The sequence below is a fragment of the Perca flavescens genome, chromosome 7 (genome assembly GCF_004354835.1).
Source record: "Perca flavescens isolate YP-PL-M2 chromosome 7, PFLA_1.0, whole genome shotgun sequence".
NCBI classification, from domain to species: domain Eukaryota; kingdom Metazoa; phylum Chordata; class Actinopteri; order Perciformes; family Percidae; genus Perca; species Perca flavescens.
This window is the reverse complement of record NC_041337.1, coordinates 18,185,181-18,199,144: the sequence shown is the minus strand read 5'-3', so window position 1 is coordinate 18,199,144 and position 13,964 is coordinate 18,185,181. Positions and strand designations below refer to the sequence as shown.

General features: G+C 39.4%; 1 protein-coding gene across 4 annotated transcripts in view; it reads right to left on the bottom strand.

Moving 5' to 3' along the window:
* Window positions 1-6,023, bottom strand: part of LOC114558333 (neuron navigator 1) — a 90,832-nt gene extending 84,809 nt beyond the window's left edge. For all 4 annotated transcript variants that reach the window (XM_028582262.1, XM_028582265.1, XM_028582263.1 and 1 more), the window contains exons 1-2: window positions 5,951-6,023; window positions 2,913-3,097 (exon numbers count right to left, since the gene is read on the bottom strand). The gene's annotated coding sequence lies outside the window, so the exon portion shown is untranslated. The remainder of the gene's footprint in view (window positions 1-2,912; window positions 3,098-5,950) is intronic.
* Between the last annotated feature and the right edge of the window lie 7,941 nt (window positions 6,024-13,964).

The following is a 13,964-nucleotide window of genomic DNA, read 5'->3' as shown; positions in this document are numbered from 1 at the left end:
AGGAAGAAAGGCAGGGAGGGAAAAGGGATGAAATAGCACGTGTGGAACGGGAAGGATCATAGCACAGCATAGCATCTGAGAGAAACGGATTTGACATGTCAGTTTTTGATAAAAATCTAATTTAGTCAATTCAACATGTAAACAATATCTCAATAGAACATAACTTCTTGCATTTTGAGTTCAAATGATGACCGGCAATGAATTAAATAGGAGTGAGGCCAAGTAGATTCACTTGGGAATAAAAATGTTTGTTTTCCACCTATTATTTTTACTTTATTTAGAACTTTATTTTTCCTCCTAAGCATTTTAGAAGATTAGTTGTTACTAAGTCTATTATTAAGTTTAGATTTTGAAGTCAATAACACATGAATAAGTGTAAAAAATGGTATGTATATGTAATGACAATATTTAATTATTGCCCAGCCTGTGAAAATGCCTGAATATATATTTACTTTTTTTTAAACATTTGCTCATCATAACAGCCTGAGATTGTAACTGTAAAAAAAAAATGCTTTAGCTGGACTTTTATGACTCACTAACATAGTAAACAAATAATGTTGCTGTTGCTGTCCAGATGTGCAGCAGCAGGTCAAGCTGCTCTCACATTCAACACAGATACAAACATATACTGTATACAGACACATGTATGTTATTTTTTACTTCCTGTACAGCACATTTGCTTTGGAACAGTGTACATTTTAGTACATTTTATTTTTATAATTATACAAACGCTCTCACAAATACACAGATTTAACGCTTAACCCTAGTTGCCCTTTCTTAAATAGCAGAAATTGTGTTGCCAGAAGACTTCTTGGGACGCTGTCTTTAGTAAATCAAAGATGTGTCAAATTAAGTCGTCAAAGTCACAAGGATAAAATGTTGGATTATTTGACAGTGCATCTAATCGCAGTATTGCTCATAGTGTATTGCGGCTAACGCAAACACAAACACAAACACACACACACACACACACACACACACACACACACACACACACACACACACACACACACACACACACACACACACACACTTTCCCAGCAGTCTGAGCAAAAGCTCTGTCATTTTAAGAATCCCTGCAGCAAAAAGAGATTGACTGCTTGAGTTTAAAAACTCAAAAGATACCCCAAAATAACATTTCACTTTCTAATAGAGGAAATGTTAGCTTATCTTTAGGACTCTTTCCTTTTATCCATTTATAATATCAGACATACTGATAAAGAAAATAGAGAATTTTACCAAGGACTTGTGCTCTCTCATAGTTGACTTAGTGCTAATGAAGACCTGCACAGCAGCATACAGAAGCAGTGATGCAGCAGAAGGTAAACAGAGACAGGTGTGATCATCCATCCTGCTTTCAGCTAATTTCTATCCCCTAAATTTCTCTTCACAATTCCTGCTAGGGTTTCCAGGAGCACAGGTGCGGTCTGGCTCTGGGTCTATCTGTATGGAAATTGGCTATTCTCTGGGGATACAGGCAGCGGGGTCATACCAGTACTACTGCAGCCCACGTAAGGACATACCGAGGCTCAGCTGGTGGTGAGGGTTTTCTGTGTTTATACATCCACAGAAAGAGACAATAAGACATTTCTACTGACTGAAAGCAGTAGCTGTAAGCGGGTTAAAAACTGGTGAATCAAGTTGGGCAATCAGGTTTGTAGGTCAAACTGATTGTGACTTTTCTGGCAAACAAAATTAGTTTAAGTATAGAAAGTGCATGTAAACTAATTCCTGTTTAAATACACTTTTCTAAAAATCTACAGGAAGAACAAACATGTAACAGATCAGACTTTTGGTTTGGTTTAGGCTGGTTTTGACTGAGGCTGAAACCAAAGATAAACAATGAGTCAATTATAGAAATTGTTGTCTGTTAATAAATTGACTAATCAATTTGCAGTTTTGATTAATACTATAAATGCGAGCCTCTAATTATATAATAGTTAGTGTTAGTGTTAGCGTTTCTGGGACATTCACAGATAGAGACAGTACTTCTAATATTTAAGTATTTAAGTAGAAAGAACTAAAAATGAAGTACACTTTTGGAGAACATCATGAATTTTGCATGGTGACATAAACATATGTATATATACATATAGATAATTTCAGTATTTTTGTCTCAAGTGAATGTAATGATCATTGGCTGAGCAAATATGTGGACGAATGCTGATATAAAACATTTGACTAGTTATCTCAGTTACACTGCAAGGATGGTACTGACATCTGCTGGATATTGTGTGCCACAGCAGCAGCAGGGACTCTAATTCCTTCACTAATCTATTCTGTCTGATTTCCATATTTTCTGTTCTATCTCCACATAGTCAGGAGGTGACCTACAGTGCATGAGGTAAAAACACTTTTCACCTGGGTCATAAAACACAGCAGGTCAGGCGTGCACTTTCTGTAAGCAGAAAAAAGGAACTTAAATGTTTGCTTCTAACTTCATAATCATATTACACAATTTAAGCTCCTGTGTCCCATGACATACTCAACCTGAATTGAGTTACTGTACCTCTGTCTAAAGGAACATTCTCTCTTTCTCTCTCTCTCTCTCTCTCTCTCTCTCTCTCTCTCTCTCTCTCTCTCTCGATGAATACCCTCTGACTCATCGCAACATCAATAAATGAGGTGGTAACACAGGCCTCTCTGTCTGTGAACTGAAGGACATTAGCAGTGTCTGTGTGTTTGTGTGTGTCACCCAGTCTGGAAAGTCTACAATAAATAATGTTATTACCTCTATAATGACAACAACCAAAACAACAGCGATAATGTGCTGTCATGAATCATCTTACAATATGCTAGTGACAAACAGTGGTGCAAAAGCGTCACAACAGAAGAAGAATAACATTTGAACTTCATAAACAGCTTATTATGAAATGTCATGTGCCAGATCTGCTGCTTCACGAGTGTCTTACCTCTGAATGGGGTACTGGGTCCTTCAGTGTGCCGTTAGAATGAGCAGCCAGAGCCGGCAGGAGGGTGGTCACACTTCTCCGACATCCCAGAAACAATGGGCTGTTTTTTCCTGGATCACTGTTGCATCCTCAGCACTGAACCTCCCATTGGTCCAGAGTGCCTCACCATTCACAGAGACAGGAAGCTGTGACAAACAAGAACAACACTGTCAGCCAATCAGGGGACCCCGTACCGAAGCGACTCATTTTCAAAGTCACTTTCTTTGATTAAATCAGTGTTCTCATCTTTTGGCAGGAAAACGACATCACACACACACACACACACACACACACACATGACTGTTCATGTTATCATGAGTCAGTAACAAAATGGAAATGTACTTGGCCTACAGTGACCTGCAATGACACATATTCTGTCATCCTTAGAAATGCCACAACATAGCATCTAAGTCATCTAAACACCTTGTATCTCCAGATAGTCAACTGCCCAGGAACATAGTACATTTGTTTTGGTGTTAACTTCATCACAATGCATCTTTGATTTCATACAAGGAGTTATGTAAGGGTTTCATTCACTGAGGATAACCACTTCACTGAAGTGAAAACTGGTGATACGAGGTATTCAATGGCAGCTTAGTAGAACCACATGGAGAAGTCATCGACTTAGGAGTTTCAAAAGATTTCGAAAGAGACTGTGAATCACTCACAACCTGGGGAAATGATGCATTTCGAGCACACACGTCCACCCCAGCTGCACTCATTATAGAAGCATAAACAGACAAACACAAGCACCCACATAAACTAAACAGGAGAGAGCCTAATCAGACTGCTAACCACATACTGTAAACATCACCATGTGCTTACCTCCATTCTGATTCACTACTACAACTCTTCACATCATCCAATACTCTCGACTGATCTTGGACACACGCTTTAGTATGTACAGTATGCTATCCATACTGCACTGAGTCATACAGCCCCTATAACGCTGACTCAGGCAGATTGCATCACGTCACCCCTGGTTACGGTATACCCCCTCCTCTATCATCCCCTCTCCCCCTCTTTGCATCCCACTTAAGCTCTGCCTTTCTTTCTGTTAACCTCTCTCTTTCACTCTGCAGCCATCTCTCTGTTACGCTGCTGACTGTGGTATCACAACATGGTCATCCTTTCAAACATGGGTCTTCATCTGGTCAGAGAAACACTTACAACAAATGAGAGAACACAGATTCACACAAACAAACAAGGAGAGGTACACAACAACAGTCAGCCACATTGACAGATGCATAACATTAACCGAGGCTACACTCACCCTCTGGAAGCATCAGGATAGAAAGCAGCAAGTGAGTTGGTCTCCAATCTGTCTGCTGCTGAGTGCGTACGGCTCAGGATCTGCCTTTGCTACTGTCTGCTTTTGCCTGGTGGGCCTCTGAGCTGCGAGCATGTGCATTTGTGTGTGTGTCTCTCTGTCTGTCATTCCACCCCTCTATCACGTCATGCCGCTCTGCTGCTGCCGCAGTACGCCTGCAGCCGTATCCCCGCCCCTCTCTTTCTTTTTTCATCCGCTCATCACAATCCCTATACCTCTCTCTCTCAGTAATAGACCTGTTGGCTGTGCTCCCTCCCTCTCTAAGGTGAAATATAAGACAGGCTGGTCCATTAGCTGAGTGTCATTTGTGTATGTATGTGTGTGTGTGTGTGTGTGTGTGTGTGTGTGTGTGTGTGTGTGTGTGTGTGTGTGTGTGAAATCACACTCTTACAAATTATGTCTATATCTGTGTGTGTACTCAGTGTGCATGCCTGCATGAACAAGCATCCTGAAATAGGAGCAGCCCATCCATCACTCCTCTAATTTGTCCCACACCTCTAATGAAAGATGAAGAGAAATCAACATGTACAGAGTAAACCCTCTACTGACATCTTTTCTCAGCTGACAAATAGAGAGTAATAAAATACATCCCAGATCTGACCTTGAATTCAGCTTCCCCGGTCTGTCTATCCATCCTCAAAGACCACATCTCATAAAATATCATCACATGTAGCTAGTCCACTCAAAACATCTGATCCAGTTTACAAACTGGAGGAAAATGTTTTTTAAATGTAACAGCTGTGACACACGCATCTGGGACACTTTATGTTGCGGTGTGCGAGACCAGGGTGTGTCAGAGATTGAGGTGTGAAACTGCATACAGTAGTAACCGCTTGAAAAGTTTCCCAGATGTTTTTTATTTGCTATTTTGACTACTGGACAACAGATGTTCCTGTGTTTACTCACAATGTGTTTGTTTATAGATTAATAGAAAAGAAACTGCCTACTTTATGATTTATTTGCTTTTCAGTCCCTATTCTCTCCCCAGGCACTTTCTGTCTTTCTCTCTATCTCAGTCTCTCTCTGCACTTCTCGGTCTTTTCTCTCTTCTCATATTTCTGCTGTGCTGGCTTACAGTTTGACACACTGACATAAGGGACTGTGCTGAATATTTAATGAAGATGTCTGTAATCCTCCCTTCTTTTTTTCACAGTGTACAAAGATTATTTAAAGGTTATTTCTGAAAACAAGTTTTTCTCTTACGGTGTGTGTGTGTGTGTGTGTGTGTGTGTGTGTGTGTGTGTGTGTGTGTGTGTCAATCAATCATGAGACTAAACGGTCCGTAAGGGTGTTTACAGTCTTGATCTTGCAGTAAAGTACAGCCTGAGAGCTCTCTGGCTGATCATATATTGATCATGCATTGACCGGCTGTGCTAACACTTGACTTGGTCTGCAACTCTCGGATGAAGAGATATATAAATAAAGGAAAATGTGTCCCGTTATACTGCAGTATGCAAATAAATACTGATCAACCAACCAAGACAAATGTATAAGTGATATTAGGACACAGTGCATAGCCAAGCAAGCACAGCACCTCCCCCACACATACAGAACACATGCACACTGTACACATAACTCCCCCTCCCTCTTTTTCCCCCACACACATAGTACAGTATGCCCTTCATGCTGTAGGCCACAATCACTTAAGTGCTCACCTCCCAATACTCACATAAATGTCAAGGCTGCTCTTCTGATGTTTCAGCTCCCGCCTGGGAAGTCAAAAGTGTAAAACTCACTCCAAAGTCAACCACAAGCACAAAACACACTCACATGATCTCTTGCTTTGTCTCAGTGCCTCATGAAACGGGAAGTGACTTGTAACAGAGGGATTATGGGTAGGAGCGTGCAAGCGTCTGTGAGGGGAGAGTGTGTGTGTGTGTGTGTGTGTGTGTGTGTGTGTGTGTGTGTGTGTTAGGGTTACTGATGTCCCCCAAGGCATGCCCTCCCCCCTGAGAGACGCTGTTGTGACAATGGGACACTTGTGTCACTGTCACCCCGAGGGGCATCTGGAGGGATGGAGGGGGGCTACTCTAACATGTTGACTGTCTGGAACATGAGGCCTCCTCAGCTGGGTAGTTTCAATGAGATAAGTACAATAAAGGGAAGCACACAAAAGCAATACTGATGAAGAACATACATTACAAAAAAAAACATACATAATACACAGAATAATGTAGCTTAGAGGAAGTTACCAGTTCCCTGTGGAATTTGTATCTTATTACCACCCTGTTTACCAACATCCTGACTTTGTCTCTTTGTATGACTGTACCTCATGTGAGTGCACAGTGAACACTAGACGGCGTCAGAGTGCCTCATCATATACTAGTGTCCCAGTTTGAGATGAGGCCAGTAAACGTAAGACTATACAGATTTTTCATTTTTTCATTTTCAGGCCAGAAAGGATGTTGCTGGTATTGAGCGGAACCAGCCCTGCAAATGTATCCATATTTTGAAAAGGTTCAGTGACAGAGCTGAATATATACATACAGCATAGGGTGTGTGTGTGTGTATATGTATGTATGTATGTATGTATGTATGTGTGTGTGTGTGTGTGTGTGTGTGTGTGTGTGTGTGTGTGTGTGTGTGTGTAATCTACATTTGAACATGTGAAAAATAACCAAGGACTGAAACACTTACAACCCAAGATGCTCGCAACTGCTGGAGTGAAAGTAAAGAAACAAACAAAGTCAGTCTTTGATTTGACTTAACCAAACTTTCAAAGTCAAAGCCAAACTTTTCATTCCTGCTCTTTCTTTCAGGGTCACAGAAGACTGGAGCCTGTACATTTAATTGGTTGAGAGACACCCTTAACAAGTCACCAGTCAAAATGACACATCACATTCATACTTATGGGCAATTAAGTCTCACCTGGCCTGCATGTCTCTGGATCACAGGTCAAAACTGCAAAAAGTACACAAGGGAAGAACAGGAGGGACGCTGCCAAGAGAGACACATCTACAACTCCTACTAGCAATAAGAATGACCATCTCGCCTGCCATCCTAGAGTACTTTATCGCCCATGGCTGTGCAGTTCAGAGGATGAGATTGGCGCGTGCAGCACGCATACTCAGATTTTGGAGGAGACAGTTGGCGTTGAGAATTCCCTTTGCAACTCTACTCACTGACTGCTACTCGCGTTAAATTGCAGTCCACTTTAGTGTTTTGGTACAGTTGGTTTTCACACCTGATGCGAACCATACCCGAGTACACATGAACCATACCTGACACCATCTTTTCAAGTGGACAGCGTGCCCTGGTAGAGTACACAGTGTTTACAGTGATCAAACAAACTGGACTTTGTGGTTAAGTGTACTCAGATCGGTGCCAGGGTCCTTGATGTGAATTGTATTTGGCAACAAGTTGGAAAGTATAAAGCATCTTGAATTCCAGAGCTATAAAGACAAAAATCCAAGTTGTTTAATAGACTCAGATCTGAGCTCCAGCAGCCACATCAAGGCAATAACTAAATCAACATGTTACCATTTCAAACAAATAGCGAGAATTATAAGTCTCATGTCTAGACAGGATTTAGAGGAACTTAATTATGCAAAAAACTCATTGATTCATTAAAAACTCTGCTGTGCCTTTGATTGATTGATTGATTTCCTTTTTTTGCATTTGGGGCAACTTACAACTTATTACCACACTGTAAATGTGCTGTAACTGTATTTCTGGTCTATTCCATTTGTATTTTATGTTATTGCTTGAAATATGCTATATAAAGCTGCCTAATTACTACAGAATATTACTATATTCATCTGTATTGTGTATTGTGCTGAAACACAAAAAATTGCACCTTTACTGTGGCTGATATTTGTGTAAAATTATAATATCTTAATATCTATCTGGAGGCATATTCTAACTCATATTGTAATATTGTTCCCAACCATTTGACCCAGTCCTAGTTGTGACCTGTATGGCAGCAGAATCTGTTGACGGTCACCTATATAATGTTGACCTTTAAAAAACGTAGCTGCCTTAGGCTAAGCTTGACTCATGCGTTTACAATGCCTATACGGACAAGTTAAACCAGCTTAGGCTACGGGCAGTTTCTACACAGACCCACTGCAGCACTGCAGTACACAAAAGAAACGGAGAGAGAGAGACTGTCACAGATCTTCACAGGTAAGCACAGCTGCAACCTTCTTCTGACCATTACTTGTTCTTTTTTTCCATTTTACTCTCCAGGTCCTGCATATATCTAATTGATTGATCTTGAAACACAAGAAACTGCATGAATCTGTCTTACTGAGTCATTTCTCTCTTCGTCTCACATAAGAGTCAAATGTGAAGCTACTGGCCCAGTGTAAATTGTCTTTTTATATGATGAATGACACCCCTTTAATCAGTCCCTGCTCATTCTTTCTTATGGGTTACAGAATATGCCTTGGAGTAAAAATAACCTCTTCTTGTTGGTATACTTTTTCCTATAATACACTGGAAATCAGAATCACATTTTTAACCCTGCTAAAAACTATATTATACTTGGTCCTAATCCTTTTATCTCAATGGATAATACATTACATAACTTAACACTACATTTTACTGAGAACAAATTCAATTGAAAGATTACATTTTTAAAAGTTTAGAATTGGAAGGAATATATATATATATATATTCCTTCCAATTCACACACACACATATAAAATTAACCCAAGGTTTAGTTAGTAGTAAATTCATCAAAAAAAAAAGTCAAAAGCAACATACTGTAGATAGAAAAGTAGGTTTGCTAGCTAATGGTCCGATCCAAATAGGTTAAAAGTTGAGAAGCAGTAAACATGACTCTCTTTTCCCTCCTGTCAGAGGGTCAATTGCAAGAAACGCTTCATAGCTCTAAAAAAGCAGCCCTGACATTTGACCTGTTTTTAGTAAAGACTTGTTTAAACACAGAGCTGTTATTTGCATTCTCTAGTACTGAGTTCACTGTGACATGCAGCGCTGTGGAGATAGTTCTCTGGTACAGTAATGCGAGACTACTGTGATACTGACCTGAAGCACGGTGGATCTGTTTACAGCATTTGCCATACACCCTATACTTTATACCTTACTATAAATCATTTTCTCTCAGATTGTTGGAACGGACTGTCCATTATGATCGGGTCAGTACCTACAGAAATTGAAGAAAAAGAAGAAATGATCACAAATACCACAGGTGGTACATGTTTCTTTCATCTTGACACCTTATATAAGTAATAGTTCATATTTAATTTTCTTGTTTTGCTCTTTTTGGTGTTGTCTCAGAATGGAAAACAGTGTCAGACCCAAAACAAGCTGGTTTGCTATTTTCACAAGACCTTCTTCACAACAACAGAGATTCAAAAAGCCTATTTCTGAGTGTGGACATCAGACAAGACAAGGAGGAGCAAGACCGAACTTTCGTCATATTCTACAAGAGAGACAACATTCGGTGGACGTCGCCACTTCAATGCAAACTTCAAGGTAGTCACTGGTAAATTAAACAGGACTCATTTAACTAGTTAAAAAAACATTGTTCAAAAAATTGTGTTTCTTCATAGGCGATGTTGCAACAGGAAGTGGGGTCAACCGTCACATGATGTCAACAGTGATTTTCAAGCTTATGAGTGGATTCCATATCAAATTAGGTTAGACCCATCACCCTACACACACACACACACACAACAATGCGGATGCTGATTCAGACTATATTCAGAAGTTACAAGCCTACAGACCATCTAATATAAGTAATACAAATGGAAATGTTTATGTCATTATAGAGATTACTTCTGCTAGCTACTGTTGCAACCATTTAGGTCGTAATGCAAAAGTAGTGAAACTGCATTCAAGCCAAATAATTACTACAGTAAATGCATAAGTTGTTCATAAGAAACAAGGTTATTTATCCAAGTATCACCTGTTCATTCAATTATTTAATTTAACCTGGAACATCTGGATAGTCTAATAAACAAGAAAACTGACAGACCATTTATGTGAAATATATGATAATAATTACTGCAACAATCACAGACAGTTTATTAGATACCAGGAAAGGTGAGCTATGTGTCTAATTCAACAAAAAAACTAAAAGTTCTAGTGTCAAAATATCAAAATCTACACTTACTTACTTACTATACACTGCTCAATGGTCATTCCCTTTTTAGTCATTAACCTTGTGCTCTAAATATTCTCTTAACCTTCAATATGTCACTGTTGCAGGAAATGCGGCCATCACCAAAATCTTTGAAGGTGAGCCTGATCACCTCATCCCCTCAGTTTTAGATGAACTGCTTGAAAATAACATGTTCACAGTCGCGGGCCGGATGATTGGCCATTCCTTCCTACATAACGGCCCAAGATTCCCGGGACTTAGCCCAGCTATTATTCACATTCTCCTTGGGGGTCCGTTGGAGACTACTCCTGTGACAATACGAGACTGCCCTGACCTCGACATCCGAGACACTGTGAACATGGTAAGCATTGACTTACCTAAGGTCAAGACAAAACATAAATGTGTTTTCTACAAATGGGCTCTTTCTATTCAACACTTAACACACTGAGCTCAGCATCAAGAAACTGCAATCAATGTAATTTATTATAATTTACATATGCTGCCTGAGTAAAACATCTTTTTCATTATGTTTTGTTCCAGCTTGATGGAGACGCCGAATTAAAAGAATTAGACGCCATCCATCAGCTCTGCCTGTCGTGGGAACTGCCAGCACCAAATGCCACCAATAGGAAATGGCTGTCTGAAAAGCTTCTCTTGCATGCTGTAATGTCAAAGTATTTCTATTTACTCTACTCTAGCTCCTCAACTCATTGTAATTTCACCAAGCTAGTGCTGAACACACTGAATCCCGTCATTAGATAAAATGGAGTATAATTTGGGGTCCCCTGCTTGAGCTGGTGCCCCCGCAACCCAACCCCGGATAAGCGGACAAAGATGGATGGAGTATAATTTCACTATGTCCTTGAATCTTAATCGTGTTATATATGTTTTAGCTGCCTGCCATTTCAGCAATGTATTGCAATTGTTTTGTCACTCAGATACAGAGTTGACATCGGCTTGTCAGCAAAAGAAAAAAGGGACATCAAAATCTTTTTACTTGTCAACTCAAGCCAAATTGGAGAAAAACATCTAATCAAAAAGCAGAACAGCTACAACAAAACAGGCAGTGGTTGTTTTCCAGTTTATCTTTCAAAACAATTTCCGCCCTCTGTTGCCACAACCATCAGAAGTCCCTGTGCATCCGCATCAGAATCCCAACAATAAATCTGCATCATTCAACTTCTAATTATCTGAAGCTGGAGGCCTGAGTGGCTTTTTGTTTTTAAACTATCCAAGTGACATCCCTCGGTTATGTCTCTAAATTTTTAAGAGCTATTTTTGGCGTCGTAAAATAAGGTACATATGAAGACATTTAATAATTGCTTGTGAAGATCTACAATTGTGGTGAGGTCAGAAAATACACTCAAAACATCTGGCCATGTTAATAAACTGTAACTACATGAATTTCCACTTTAAAGCATCAGAGACAAGATTACTGATGAAGGATTTTGTGTACAATATGCCATGTATTGCAGGTTATCAAGCGAACAAGGCGTCAAATCAATCAGTTCCGAAAAGGCTTAAAAGAGACAGGACTGTGGCACCTTCTCATTCACAGAAGAGATGTAATCCCAATCCTGTTTCCCAGGGAGTCTGAAGCAGAAGTCACACCTCAGGTACAGGCACATCTAACAGTAGTCTGATCAAACAACTGGCCTTTATACAGACAAGGTTTCGTTGACTTTAAAGTATATCATTTTTCTCATTTATTTTTCCCTCGAAAAATTAATTCAGTCCATTGGGACTGTAAATTGCATCAATGCCAAATACTAAGAGGATTTAAGTATATTTTGAATACAGCTTGAGTTGCATGTGATTTCAGATGATCCTGCATTGCATCATATGGCCATCGTTCATAACGGTCATCTTTGACAGCTACAATATTGAAGACAATGTTGAGTTCGATGTCATGGATGTATATCGAGTATCTGGCTACTTGAAAACCTTTATTGAAAATGGTATGTACGACTATTGTTACTGTGATATATCTTTTGAGCTACTCTAGCATAAAGCCTTTTCAGCAGATTCTGTGTTGTCTGATCATCTGCTTATTCACAACAGCATCACAGGCTGAGTTAAAGAGCCTCACAAAGTTCTGGATAGGATGGGAGGTGCCGGTCACAGAGATGAAGGTGGAAATAGTTGAGGCCACACTTCCGACAGCTTTAACATGTTTTGAGAAGCTGAGGCTGCCGAGGCATTACAATGCGTACGATGCATTTCATCAGGATTTGTGTGCATGCATATCTACCAGTTACAGCGGTTTTGGCTGTGCCTGAAGTGGAATAATGTTCACTTTAAATGTATGTAGATTGAATGTGTGAAACTTGCCAATGTTTATAATAACACCCATATTTGATTACTTGTCCTTAATATTTTGTTTCTAAAAAAAAAGGTTTTACATTTTACTGCCACTCTTGATTTTTATTTATCATTGTTGAATTTACAATGGTATTCCTGTTGGTGTCAATGATTAGACTGACTACATATTTTCCTTACTCTCTTACTTTTTACCAATACTCCCTTGTCTATAACAAAACATGCAGGCTGTGATCATCATCCCACACACACACACACACACACACACACACACACACACACACACACACACACACACACACACACACACACACACACACACACACACACACACACTTCAAAGAGATGAAATAAGTCTTTAATTGATAAGTTCATTAGCAATCATCTAACCTGACTCCGCCAGATGGATTGCTTCGCATAAAACTGGAGCTCGCGAGATCAGGACGGTCTCACAAGGATAGCAATCATCAGCATCATTTAATAATCATTCATTTAAAAAGGAGTACTCCCATCCATTTAGCTTGTGTTCCTATATTATCGTCAATTACGTTGGACAGGACAGTTAAAAAATATCTATATATATATATATATCTATATATATAGATATCCTTCTATATTTTAATCTTCGCATTATCTTCCTTTTCAAGACATGGCACCTACACTTCCCACAAAGCAAAATTATTGCTGACAGTTCAGTAAGAGATTTGAGCAGGTTAGGGACTGTTCGTTATTTATTTCAGGGTCCACCAGACGAGTTTTGGGACCTTTAGTCAAAATAGACACCAGTAATAATTTTTCTATGACCCTCCCCCCCAAAAAAAATAAAAAAATAAAAATCAGATGTATTACCTACCACCATTTAGTTGTTGTGTTATTTAGCTAAGATATTTATAAAATATCTTGTCATGCCAGACGTAGACAATTATTCCACTCATTTTTTAAACAATGGCAAGGCACTTTTATTTGTATAGCACAATTCAGCAGCAATTCGATTCAAAGTGCTTTACACAAGACATAAAGACACAGTTAAAAATATCATATAAATTGGTAACAGATGAAGAAACTGTTATAAAAAAAAAAAAATGTATGACTAAAAATAAAATAAAAACTTTAAATGCAATTATCTGTTTCAGCCACCAGAGGGGCATTGCTCCCCCTGCCCCACAGCCAAATCATGGGTCAGACCCATCTGGTAGCGAAGGAGGGCCGAGACTGTAAAATATGCACAAAACATGCCACTTTGAAATTTTGCTGTTTCTATGAAGACTAAAATGTTGGATGACCCTCCCCTCAACAA